This window comes from Cannabis sativa, chromosome 4 (assembly GCF_029168945.1).
Source record: "Cannabis sativa cultivar Pink pepper isolate KNU-18-1 chromosome 4, ASM2916894v1, whole genome shotgun sequence".
NCBI classification, from domain to species: Eukaryota; Viridiplantae; Streptophyta; class Magnoliopsida; order Rosales; family Cannabaceae; genus Cannabis; species Cannabis sativa.
Genome location: NC_083604.1, coordinates 68,734,221 through 68,747,718, shown reverse-complemented (window position 1 = coordinate 68,747,718; position 13,498 = coordinate 68,734,221). Strand labels below are relative to the sequence as shown.

General features: G+C 43.1%; 1 long non-coding RNA gene across 1 annotated transcript; it reads left to right on the top strand.

Annotated features, from left to right (window-relative positions):
- Positions 1 to 3,869: 3,869 nt before the first annotated feature.
- Positions 3,870 to 5,367, top strand: LOC133037345 (uncharacterized). The gene is made up of 2 exons (XR_009687449.1): positions 3,870 to 4,321; positions 4,392 to 5,367. It is a non-coding gene; the product is annotated as an uncharacterized LOC133037345 (long non-coding RNA).
- The last annotated feature ends 8,131 nt before the right edge of the window (positions 5,368 to 13,498 follow it).

Genomic DNA, 13,498 nt, shown 5'->3' with positions numbered 1-13,498 from the left:
AGAAAGTGCTTTTTCGGAAATTAATTACTGGTTGGTGGCACGCGAGGCCGGTGGTCAGGCAGGCAGGGGAATATTGCTAATTAAGCTGTACAATAAAATCACACGAAAATGGCAGACGACGTAGCCCCCACACATATGCATGGACTCTTTAAAATATTATCCCAAATGCGCAATCGTTCGTGCGTATAGATTTGTTGAAATTAAATCAAATTGGATAAAATTTCAAGTCTGCTTTTGCAGTCAATCTACCGTTAGTTTTTTTTATATATAAATATTATAATAATTAATCAAATATTTACGGCCCAGTTAAACCTATTCCACCTTACATCAATATTTTTTGTCATACTAATAAATAAGATTGAGATTCTGTATGGTATTGAGCTTCGTGAAAGGTAAAAGACTTTTTTATCTGTGTCTGGTCGCCACATCAAGTAGAGGTTACCTAAAACTAAATCGTAGCCATTGATTTTAGATGATTGATTATAAACCGTTGATGTTACTCGACATTTTCTCTTGTATAGGTGGCGTGTTGCGAATCTATACAGACCTAGGTGAGTGCCACTAGTACTATCCACATGTGTGGTGTTATTTTAGTTTCTATTCTTGCACTTTGATCAAATGGAGGGATGAGATAAAGAAATTTCCTTGCATAAATTTCGTACCTTATAAGTGTTTTTCTATTTTTAATAAATCATGTTTTTTCTTTAACACAAATATGTTTTTTATGTTTTTTTATTTACTGAAAAACATGTTATTCTATTGAACAAGAATAAGATTACAAATAACAAGGACCATATGGAAAGTAGAAGACCATTCCAAATTATTATCTAGTCCAAACTTGACTTAACACATTTATGAGCAACAGTATTTTGAGATCTAGGAGCATAACTAATTACAAGGCCTTCACTAAAAGATAATAAGTTTTTAATAAAAGTTTAAAACATTACGAAATACAGAGTAGCTATGTCTGAAGGTGTTGTCGAGTGAATTTCGCAACACCAAATTATATTATTTGATTAATACAAAAGAGAATTTTCAGAGAAACGACAAGTGCGAGTATTCGACCTAAAACGGCGAGTACTCGACTGGGAATGTGAGAACAATCAACAAAACTGGAAAATATCAGTGAGACAAAGAATTATAGTAGTTCAGTCAGATTGTGATCTGCTTAGTCCACTGTAGCAAAGGATTCGTAGGTGCCATTTCATGGTGGATCACCCCTTTATATACAAAGCAGGTGTCCAATCGGTTACACAAGGATCACATTCATTGTTAATCCATTATTTACATATTGAATTGCAATAATTAAACCCAAGCAACGTTAACATTAATAAATGAATGACAGTTACTAAGTCCACCAACGTATGCGTCTTCCGCATCTGCGAGTTGACTGTTCATGTTCCGTTGTTGAGCTCGTAGGGTTATCATTACGTTTGGAATGTCTGCGTCCTTAGGTAATCGCCTCTTGTAGACATCGCGTATCGAGCTGATAGAACCTAGACATGCGAGTCTATACCGGTTTATCAAGGCTATTGGGTCGTTGGGACCAAATCGCATCATAGAGAGTTGATCCCTACGCTTTCACAGAAGTATAGAGAGGATACTCGCATATGTCCCGACACATGCGAGTTGGATCCATCCTCTCATCCTGCATAATGCGAGTTACAGTTACGCGATCCGACTTTGGTCGTACTCGCAGTATCTCGCTGGCTTTATCCTGGCGAGGTTCAAACTTCGAGGAGTCTCTCATGGACATTTCAGCTTCCATAAGAAATCTGAATATACGTGTCCTCTAAATAGGAGTCTTGTCTCGAGTTTCTAGGTGAGAGAAATCTCACTATAACACATGCCCCTAGTTTCGCGATGTGACAGGTGCAGTCACAGAGGGAAACTATTACTCGAGAGACAGGTGAAAGGTTGTCACGAGGAGGTGACCTTTTGGTTGTCCCGTCGAGGGTTTCGAAAAATGACGGCTGTAATTATTACTTTTTATTGCATTTATGGTGCCACGTCACAAAACTCCTCGGTTTTCGTGTAGGCGTGGCCATCGTTGGCCGTTAGATTGGGCGACCTTAGGCATTCTGGTTGCCACGTGTCGTAATCCCAATTAATAAGGGATATGGGTATTTAAACCCTTTGATACGAATCAAATCTTCCATTTTTCCCTCTTGTTCTTAACTTCCTTCTTCCCTCCTTTACAGAGATTTCAAACCCACTTTCGTACTTTGCCCAGATTTCTACCACTCTTTCTAAAATATCCTCAATCTCAGAAGTGATCGAGAGCAATCGCAGGAACCAAAACTAAAGGTTAGTTTCGAGTCATTGTATTTTCGTTTTCTGTTTGGAGAAAAAATGATTTTCTTTATGGGTTTTGGTATTTTGAGGCTTTTTAGGAATGTATGCTTGTAAGGGGTATGTATGAGTGTCGTGTAAGGATGAATGTTTATGAGGCTATGTGTTTTAGGTAAAAAACCTTGGTAAATTCATAGAATATGACCTGTAAACTGACATAACCGCACACGATATACTTGAATAGACACTGTTTCACGTCTTGAATACTCGCGGGTATTCAGATGAACAATTCGAATACTCGCGTATTACCAAGATTTACTTTCTATTGATTGATAGCTAGATCTTTTAGGATTTTTATATGTCGTGGGTTGAGTTGCGAGGGTATCAATCGCTGTTCCAAATGGTGGGTGTGTCTCAGTATTCTAATGTTCATATATGCGATTATATGCCCTTGAGATACTGAGATACACCCAGCCATTTGCAATATGCGATGATACTCAAATGATCGTACTCTTTGGCTGATAGGTAGTCTCGGAACGGTGAGAGTATCCCAGTAACTTCAGGGTTATGCTTGAAAACGCATGCCCCTTGAGTCACTGGGATTCTCCCAGCCGTTTCTGGAGGTATATCGCTTGGCCCAGGATGCGTGAATTACTCGCCAAAGAAGGTATTATCTCTACTCGCATATTGATGGGGCGGTCAGTATTCGCAAGGATGTTGACCATTCTTTCGAATGTGACTTTATAGTTTAATGCGGGTGAGATCACTTATTTTGCTTTTCACACATCCATCACGCTGAAAAGATCTTCTATCTTTCAGATGAGCGACTTGTCGGATAGCCAGCAGCTCGGTTCTGGAGGTCGTGCATTCGACGGCGAAGTTGACCAGGAGGAGGACAGCTTTCTCCCAACCTCGCTTTTCGAAGAGGAGGCCGCTCCAATAGAGCTAGGCCCGATGTCTTCTGTGGACATCGAAACTCGCCGAACCTGGGACCATCGATATTCGAGACAGCGAGTCCACAGTGTCGGCCCGCGACTACCTTATCCACTCGAGGCATGCTCCTGACGTCGAGGTCGAGGAGATGGATGATGAATGGACGACCCCAGTTCGCGAGTCGGGTGAGGACGAAGAGGAGGCGGAAGGGAGTGGGACAGATTCGGTTGACGATACCCAGCTGAATGAGCCCTTCGCGTGTGGGGATCTGATTTTGAGGGTTTCCAAATCAGATTTCACTACCTTTGTGAGGTTAAATTTGCTGCGACTCGCGTTTCAGCGACCTAAACCGTCCCAGAGGGCGCATCTTCCGTTTATTAACCCTGTGATTATTCCCACTGAGGATGTGGTAGTCTCAATACCCATTCTACGGTGTGGGGTATCGGTCCCCTTCCATCCCTTCATCGCAGCTATTCTCAGGCGATATGATGTATCACCTTTTCAGCTAACTCCAAACAGCTATCGCACTGCCCTAACCTTCTATGCGATGTACATGGAATATGTTCATAGGGCCCCCTCAGTAGAAGAGTTCACCTATTTTTACGACATAAAAAGCGTAGGTCTTCATAATGGCTTCTACTGTTTTAGCAAATGGGCGACTTCTGAGATCAATGGAGTAGAAGGAATGGTATCGAACATGGGGGACTGGAAATCGAAGTGGTTTTATGTCTTTAAAGTCCCTGGGATTAGAACTGACTTTAATCGCAGACCTAGTATGTCGCGTATGTTTTAACTTAGACATTTTCTGAATTACTTTTGAGATCTTTTTCTTACTCGCTCTTTCTTGCTCTCGCAGATAGACCAGTTCGACCGGCACTTGACGCGACTCGCAGAGAGACAGCTGAAATCCTCGGGAGCCTTCCGGTACAAGATCGCGACTGGCGATTACTGTGTACAACTGCGAAGTTGCGAGAACACCAGCTGATTCCTGAGAACGCAAGTCTTCAAAGGGAGCCAGTATACAAAGAACCATCCGAGAGGCAACAGGAGCGAATAGACAAACGCCTCTCCAAGCAAACTTCTCGACCAATCTCAGGTAATTTATCTCTTGTTATAAACTAATAGATAGAATTTGACTTATACTTATCTTTCATTTATCTTCGCAGATATGACTTTTTTGAAGTCCGCACCTGTCCTGAAGATCAAGCCGAAGGGTGGAGCAACGACGACCTCGCCCGTTGTCGCCCAAAAGAGGAAGAGCGATGCGATGGCTACCCTTGTCACAGACTCTTCCAAGAAGCTGGCCAAGACCGCACAGGACAAGGGGAAGAAAGTCGTAATAGATCCACCTGTTCGAGCTCGCGACTTCTTAGCCATGCAAGAGAAGTTCCTGGCCGAGATCCCTTATGAGGAGCTTGTTACGCGTTCTGCTGAGTTGGCCGCGCAGTCGATGACCCTATTCATAAAAGCTGCTGCTACTCCTTCGAAGGAAGCCGACTCGCTGAAGAGGCAAAATGCCTAATTTCAGGAGAACATAAAAAGGCTGAAGCAAGAAGTGGCTAGGAAGGAGAAGGAGCTCGAAGAGCTTAGCAAGGCTAAGGAGCAGGCGGAGCTTGAGGTGAAGAACTCGCGGGCGACGATTGAGGAGATGACCCGCGATTTGGAGACTGAGAGAGAGAATGGGAAGAAGCAATATGATCAGGCAGTGTCTGATTATATTTATACCACTCTTTTCAAAGTTCCAGACTTCGACTTCTCTCTCCTCGGAGCAGAAGCCGCTGAGATGGCCGAGGCTTTTCGTGCCATGTCGCCTACTCAGACCCAAGGTGGTGGAGGGAACCTTCCTGATGAGGTCGAGGGTGCGGATGCTGAAGAAGTCGAAAACGAGGTCATCAGCAAAGTCGCGGATGAGACTGCTCCTGCTGCTCCAGATGTTTAATTTTCCTCTATGTTATGTTTTTTAATTTTACTTCTCTTTTTTTTTTCTTTATATGTGGTACAGGGGTACTCGCGCTTTTGTACTTAGACAAATTTCCTTTTATTTTGGACAAATTTATATCCTCGCGGGGATAACTATCCTTTAACATTTTCGCAGTACATGGGTACTCGCGTTTTCTATATATATTTGCGACTTTAATTACAGCTTGGTGTAATAAGTAGAAATATTTACAAGGCTGATAAAATTTTGAAAATTTTGAAAATTTAACAATCAATTTCATTCATATAATCAATAGTACATTCGGGCATATATACCCCCCTATACTTAGGATTTTTTCCTTGCATGAAAAATATCTAAGTATAAGTACAAGAGTGAACATAGTCGAATAATGCGAGTACTATTGATAATAAAATTTCAAACTCTCGCCATTCCATGCTCGTGGAATCGCAGTTCCATCGAGTGTTGCGAGTCGGTACGTGGCATCACCAATTTTTTCTACGATGAGGTATGGTCCTTCCCAATTATCCCCAAAGGCCCCATGTGACGGGTTTCTAGTATTTGGCATTACTCTTCTAAGGACCAAGTCTCCTGCTCGTAGGGCTTTTACCTTCACTTTGGAGTTAAAGTATCTTGCAGTTCGCTGTTGGTAAGCCGCATTTTTTAAGTGCGCTTGGTCACGCTTTTCCTCCAAAAGATCAAGGCAGAACAGCTGTTTCTCGTCATACTGCGAGATGTTGAAAATATCTCTGCGCAGGGAACCTGCCCCAATCTCAACTGGCAACATGGCCTCGCACCCATAAGAAAGTGAGAAGGGTGTTTCGCCAGTTGTAGATCGAGGAGTTGTATTATAAGACCATAGGACTTGCGGTAACTTGTCTGGCCAAGCTCCTTTGCGATCTTCTAGTTTCCCTTTTATGGTGTGTTTGATTATTTTATTAATGGCTTCAGTTTGTCCATTACTCTGCGGGTAAGCAACTGCGGAAAAAGCCTTTTTAATTCCCAAATCGTCGCATAGTTGTCGCATCTCTTTGCAGTCAAACTGTTTTCCATTGTCTGAAATGAGTTTATGCGGAATGCCAAAGCGACAAATGATGGAGGTATAGACAAACTCGCGCAATTTTGTTGCTGTGATGGTTGCGAGTGCTTTGGCTTCGGCCCACTTCGTGAAGTAATCAACTACGACTACCGCATATTTGACTCCGCCTTTTCCTTTGGGTAACTCACCGATTAGATCAATTCCCCATATTGCAAAGGGCCATGGACTTGTGATAGAATGGAGGTTACTCGGAGGCTGGTGGGTATAAGTGGCTATTCGCTGACACCTGTCACACTTCTTTGCAAACGCGAGAGCATCTTGTCGCAATGTTGGCCAGTAATACCCTTGCCGCATGATTTTTAACGCAAGGGAGTTACCTCCGGTATGATTGCCACAAATTCCCTCGTGTACTTCACGAAGTATGTAACCACAATCCTCTCCGCTGATACATTTGAGAAGCGGTTGACTAAAACTTCTGCGATACAACCTTTGGTCATATATTACATAACGGGCAGCTCGCTGTCGCAACTTTCTTGCTTCTATTTTATCACCGGGTAAGAGCCCCTTTTCCAGATATGCGAGGATAGGAGTCATCCAGGTAATCTCCTGAACGGCATCTATCTCCATGATTACTTCTTGATTTATGGTTGGGTGAGCCAATACGTCTACCGGAATCACATCGAGCAATTCGGCTTCTCTAGTTGAGGCCAAACGGGCCAATGCGTCTGCGTGGGCATTTTGAGCACGCGGTACTCGAGACACGACTACATTTTTGAACTTCTGCATTATTTCGCGAACAATGGCTAAGTATTTAACCAATCTCCCGCCTCTTGCTAGATATTCTCCATTCACCTGGCATACCACGATTTGGGAGTCGCTAAAAGCCTGAAGATACTCGACTTTCATCTCGAGGGCAAGTTTCAATCCTGCGATTAAAGCCTCATACTCGACTTCATTATTAGATGCAGAAAACTCAAAACGTAAAGCAGCGTGTACCTTGAAATTATTGGGACTGATTAACAAGATCCCACTACCAGAACCTTCGCTATTTGAGGCTCCATCGACGTACAATGTCCAAGTCTCTCTGCTTGCTATAGCAAGGTCACTTTTATCCTCTACGACTGCCACCTCGGTGCTGGGAAATTCAAGTATAAAATCTGCCAAGGCTTGCCCCTTGATCGCAGTTCTCGGTTTATACTTGATGTCGAACTAACTCAACTCCATCGCCCATTTTAACAATCTCCCCGATGCTTCTTGTTTCGCTAGAACTTGTCTTAAGGGGAAGTTCGTCAAAACTTCAATGCTGTGAGCCTGGAAATAGGGTCGCAATTTCCTTGAGGATATAATCAAGGCGAAAGCCAATTTCTCCATTTGGGGATAACGTGTCTCGGCATCCAGTAATCGCTTACTGACGTAATACACTGGGTATTGGCGTCCTTGGTCCTCGCGTATTAGTACCGAACTAATCGCATATTCTGAGACGGCCAAATAGATGGACAAGACTTCTCCGGACAATGGCTTTGACAAGATCGGAGGCTGCCCCAAGTGCGTTTTTAAAGCTTGAAAAGCCTGCTCGCATTTTTCATTCCAATAGAACCTGTCGTTGCCTTTCAAAATCTGAAAAAACTCCTTGCACTTATCAGAAGATCTGGATATAAAGCGGTTTAAAGCTGCGACTTTACCTGTGAGGCTCTGAACCTCCTTTGGCTTGGTCGGTGATGGAATTTCCACCAATGCCCTGATCTTCGCAGGATTGACTTCTATTCCTCGTTGATTAACCATGAAACCAAGGAATTTCCCAGAGCCAACTCCAAAGACGCATTTCAGTGGATTTAAGCGCATCTTATATCGTCGCAATATATCGAACATGGCCTGTAAGTGGGCAATATGATCCTTTGCATGTTGTGATTTTACGAGCATATCGTCAACATATACCTCCATGGTCTTTCCAATGAGATCTGCGAACATCATATTCACTAGCCTTTGATAGGTCGCACCTGCGTTTATTAAACCAAAAGGCATTACTTTGTAACAGTATAATCCTCGACCAGTAATGAACGAGGTATGCTCCTGGTCTGGTTCATACATCGAGATTTGATTATATCCCGAGTATGCATCCATGAAACTCAAGAGTTCGTGACCTGCAGTGGCATCGACAAGCTGGTCAATGCTAGGAAGAGGAAAGTTGTCTTTGGGACAGGCTTTGTTTAGATCTGTAAAGTCAACACATGTGCGTCATGAGCAATTAGGCTTTGGCACAAGTACGGGGTTTGCTAACCAGTTGGGGTAAAACGACTCCCGTATAAAGCCGCGGGCAAGGAGGCGGTCGACTTCTTCTTTTAGCGCTTGGTACCTCGCGGGGTCCATTTTGCGGCGCTTTTGTCGGACACCTCCCACTTCAGGGTCAATGTTCAAGCGATGACACATGACTTGCGGAGATATCCCGACCATATCTGAATGTTTCCAGGCAAAGACATCAAGATTTTGCTTTAAAAAGGTCGTTAATTGTTCTCGCAGCTGTAAATTTAATTTAGAACCAATTTTTAAAACTTTGTTATTATCTACAGGATCTATAGGTACCTCGATTATGTCTTCCGCTGCTTGGGCTGCGGCGGTGTGATCGAGGATTCTTGGATCTAAGTCTGTTTCGTCTATGTGCGGCACTTCCTCAATTCTGAGGATCTCCTGGCGAGGAGGTGGTGCTTCCAAAAGGTAGATAACATTTACCGTCCTTTTTTCTGCGAGTTTAACGGCTGCGTTATAACATTCTCGTGATTCGGATTGGACTCCCCGCACCGAACCTACTCCAGCGGGAGTAGGGAACTTCATTGTCAGATGATAGATCGAAGTTATGATCTTCATCTCCTTCAGGATTGGTCGACCAATTACGGCGTTATACGCTGAGTACTGGTCGATTACTGCGAAATCTGCCATTGACTTGGCAGTCACTGGGGCAGTTCCCAAAGTGATTGGGAGTTTGATCATTCCTTTAATTGCTATGACATCTCCCGAAAAGCCATAAATGCTCGACGTCATAGGTCACAAATCCTTCTCCTGTAACCCCATTTGTTTGAAGGCTTGGAAATTCAGCAGATTCACTGAACTCCCATTGTCAACCAGTATGCGATGGACATTGTCCCCACCAATATTGGCGACTATCACCAGTGCATCAAAATGCGGGTGATGGACCCATCTCGCATCACTCTCCATAAAGATGATGTCGTCGCATTCTTTCTTAAAGAGCTTCTCGGGCCGCTCACCAAGATTATTCAAATTGGTAAGCGGCTTCTCCTTGGCTTCTCGGGCATATCGTTCTTGTGATTTGCGAGAGTCGCCTGCGATGTGAGGTCCTCCAATTATAGTCAGGATATTGCGAGGTGTTCTGGAGCCACTCGCATTCTGGTTTTCTCCTTTGTCATCCGCTTGGGGACGACTTTCCTCGCTCTTTTTGTACTTGTCGAATTTTCCTCTCCGGATCAGCTCCTCTATTTCATCCTGCAAGACCCAACATTCTAAAGTAGTGTGACCAATGTCCTTGTGGTACTTACAGAATTTTTTAGGGTCCCTCCTGTCGCGATTTCCCCTGATGGGGGGCGGCTTCTTGAGGACTCCGTTTCTTTCTTCAATTGCGTAGATATGGTCTCGAGGGACTGCGAGTTCAGTATAATTGACGAAGCGAGGTCCACCCTTCCTTTTTGGCGAGGACTCCTTCTTTGGAGGAGACTTGGCCAGCTTCGGACTTCGCTGTCTTCGCGGGCTGCGTCTTCTTGGGCTTCGGCCCCTGGAGTTCTTCCCTCGCGGACTACGAGATCGTGACCGCGGTATAGGTGACCGGCGCTTGTCCTTCCCCTTCTCTAACTCCGCTAGAGAATTCTCAATTCTTTTGTGAGGTTTGGCCATGGCGAAGAACTATACTAAGGACTCGGGCCTTCGAGCTTGTAGTTCCTTCCAAAAGTCGGTCCTCGGCAAGATACCTGTTATCAACATGCAAACAAGCGAAGACTCGGGGGCCTTCTCGACCTTTGTTACTTCTGCGTTAAAACGTTTGAAATAGTCCTGTAAAGACTCACCAGGTTCTTGTTTGATGTTGGCCAAAGTCGTATAAGGTGGCCTATACGTCATTGTGGCCTGGAAATGTGTGAGGAATAGGTCGACGAAGGTTTCCCACGTCGATATCGATGCCTCGGGTAATTGGGTGAACCAATCATGGGCATTTTCCTCGAGTGTTGCCGCAAGAATGCGGCACTTTGCGAGCTGCGGTACCTGGTCCACTTCCATTATAGTATTAAATTTTTCAAGATAGTCTATCGGGTTAGAAGTACCTTTATATTTGAGGGACTCAGATAGACGAAACCCTTTTGGAAGTTGAGCTTGTCGCACTTCTGTAGTAAAAGGCGAGGTGCCATGCAACTTATATATAGGCTTACGTTGCTGCTCGAGCATTTTCAAAGCCTGCAGAAGCATGCTTTGGTCAATTCCTCCTGTCGCAGGAGCCGGAGTCGCTGCAACTGCGGGGCTCGCAACTACTGCGGCAAGATTTGCTGGGACATTAATCCCAGCGGTCGCGATCGGCGCGGTAGGCGGGTTATTATCAGTGTTGGCACCCTGATCGCCCGCATGGGGATCACGGAGTGTCTCAGTATTATGTGGGCTGCGAGAGCGTGCCCTGAAAACTGCGTTGAGATGATCACGCAGATCACCTCGGTGTACCTGATAACGTCCTCCCTGTTGTGTCTGTACAGAGCCGGACCTTGTGTACCTGCTTGGAGTGCGACCATGCGACGACGAAGAGGCTGATTCTGCGTCGTTGTCTCTTGATGGTCGGCTGCGAGGATTACGGCTCTCAGGATCTTCATCGATTTGTGCGCTCTAGTTTGGAAACCTTGCGGATTGATCCCTTGACATTGGATGGTTCAGGTCCAGACCTTCAGGATTGGTTCTTCGTTCCCTGCGTACATGGTTAGTATGATGTCTAGAAGTTGTTACCTGAGGGTTATCGGTGCGAATAGCGGAAACTCGAGGAGGGCGTCGAGCTCGGCTCTGTCCATCTACTTCGGCCTGTAGTGCCCGCAGTTGATCCTGAATCACAGCATATTGATCAATGGTGAGCTGGATCATTCCCTCGAATACCACCGCCGGAGTGACGGGGGGAAAATGCATGGTTGCTGGTGGCGTGGATGTGTCCCCAACTTGAGGGCCAGTCGTTTCTGGGAATAGGTTGAGAGGTCTGATATTGCTTCTCCCTACTCCGCCGTTAATGACGTCCACATGTGGCACTCCAGCTCCAGATAACGGTACATTCATCATTCCAATGTTGATGGACCCGTTGTTAGCTCCGTTAGCGTGATTTCCAGCCATGATGATTAGTGTTCTTTGAAATAAATGAAATCTTTAGTCGTTTCCCACAGACGGCGCCAAATGTTGTCGAGTATTCGACCTAGAACGACGAGTACTCGACTGGGAATGTGAGAACAATCAACAAAACTGGAAAATATCAGTGAGACAAAGAATTATAGTGGTTCAGTCAGATTGTGATCTGCTTAGTCCACTGTAGCAAAGGATTTGTAGGTGCCATTTCATGGTGGATCACCCCTTTATATACAAAGCAGGTGTCCAATCGGTTACACAAGGATCACATTCATTGTTAATCCATTATTTACATATTGAATTGCAATAATTAAACCCAAGCAACGTTAACATTAATAAATGAATGACAGTTACTAAGTCCACCAACGTATGCGTCTTCCGCATCTGCGAGTTGACTGTTCATGTTCCGTTGTTGAGCTCGCAGGATTATCATTACGTTTGGAATGTCTGCGTCCTTAGGTAATCGCCTCTTGTATACATCGCGTATCGAGCTGATAGAACCTAGACATGCGAGTCTATACCGGTTTATCAAGGCTATTGGGTCGTTGGGACCAAATCGCATCATAGAGAGTTGATCCCTACGCTTTCGCAGAAGTATAGAGAGGATACTCGCATATGTCCCGACACATGCGAGTTGGATCCATCCTCTCATCCTGCATAATGCGAGTTACAGTTACGCGATCCGACTTTGGTCGTACTCGCAGTATCTCGCTGGCTTTATCCTGGCGAGGTTCAAACTTCGAGGAGTCTCTCATGGACATTTCAGCTCCCATTGGAAATCTGAATATACGTGTCCTCTAAATAGGAGTCTTGTCTCGAGTTTCTAGGTGAAAGAAATCTCACTATAACAGAAGGAATATTACCACACGTAGGCTTGATGATTCCTGCCTTAATATTGTTTTAACCATCCCGAACCACAACACTAAGATTATATTTTCTTATTTTATAATTAATTGCATGAGTGTACTGTTGATCTTCATGCTTCAATAAAGCAGACACATAGTACAAACCCGATTAGTATCCTTCAAATATTTTTTTGGAAGACCTGCTGAGCATTACTATAATTTTGCAAGTATAAATTAGACCAGCCAAGTACATCACAAAAAATAAATCATTTTTTTTTTTTTTGGAAAAAGTTGAATTTGTTAACAAATTTTTTTTTTTATGAATGAAAAAGAAGTTGGTTTTTATCCCAGATTAGTTTTGAAGTAAATTTAGCAAATATCAAACGCTATAAATATGTTTAAATCATTTTATTTTAAAATTACACCAAAATTTATAACATATATAATTATTATTCATTTGAAGATAATTAACAAAGTTTCCTAGTGCGGTTAATTTTTTTTATCTATCTAGCACCAACCGGATAATACGAATCTCCAATAAAAATTACATTTACGGTTAATAATCTTTATCTCTATAAATTTGTATAGTGTATCTTAAAACATATTAATAAAAGTATATTAATTATATTTCATCATCAAGTTTATATTAAATATTATTTTAGTCTCAATAAATTCTGCTGTATTTTTTTGGTTCCATGTAGCTTAGATAAAACATAAAAATAGTGAGAAATCACGCTCATCAAAAGTATCAACAACTTTATTAATGAAATCAATAACATCATGACATTTATTATCACAATTGAAGTTACAAAAATTAAAGTGCGTCCATGATTTATGAAATTAAGAGCTAGCAACAGAAACAAAATTGGAAAGAACTATCCGAAGAAAATATTTAACTTTAGGAGGAGAAGGAGAAGACCAAAGTTTAATCCAAAAAGATTTAGAGTTTTTAAAAGATGAAGAAGAAGGAATATCTCTAGACGAGAGGAAAAAATGGTAGGCTGAACTAACAGAAAATTCATTGAATTATACATTCAAAATGTCATCAATAGTATTTTCGTCAAAGTATCTTCTGAAATTCTCTAA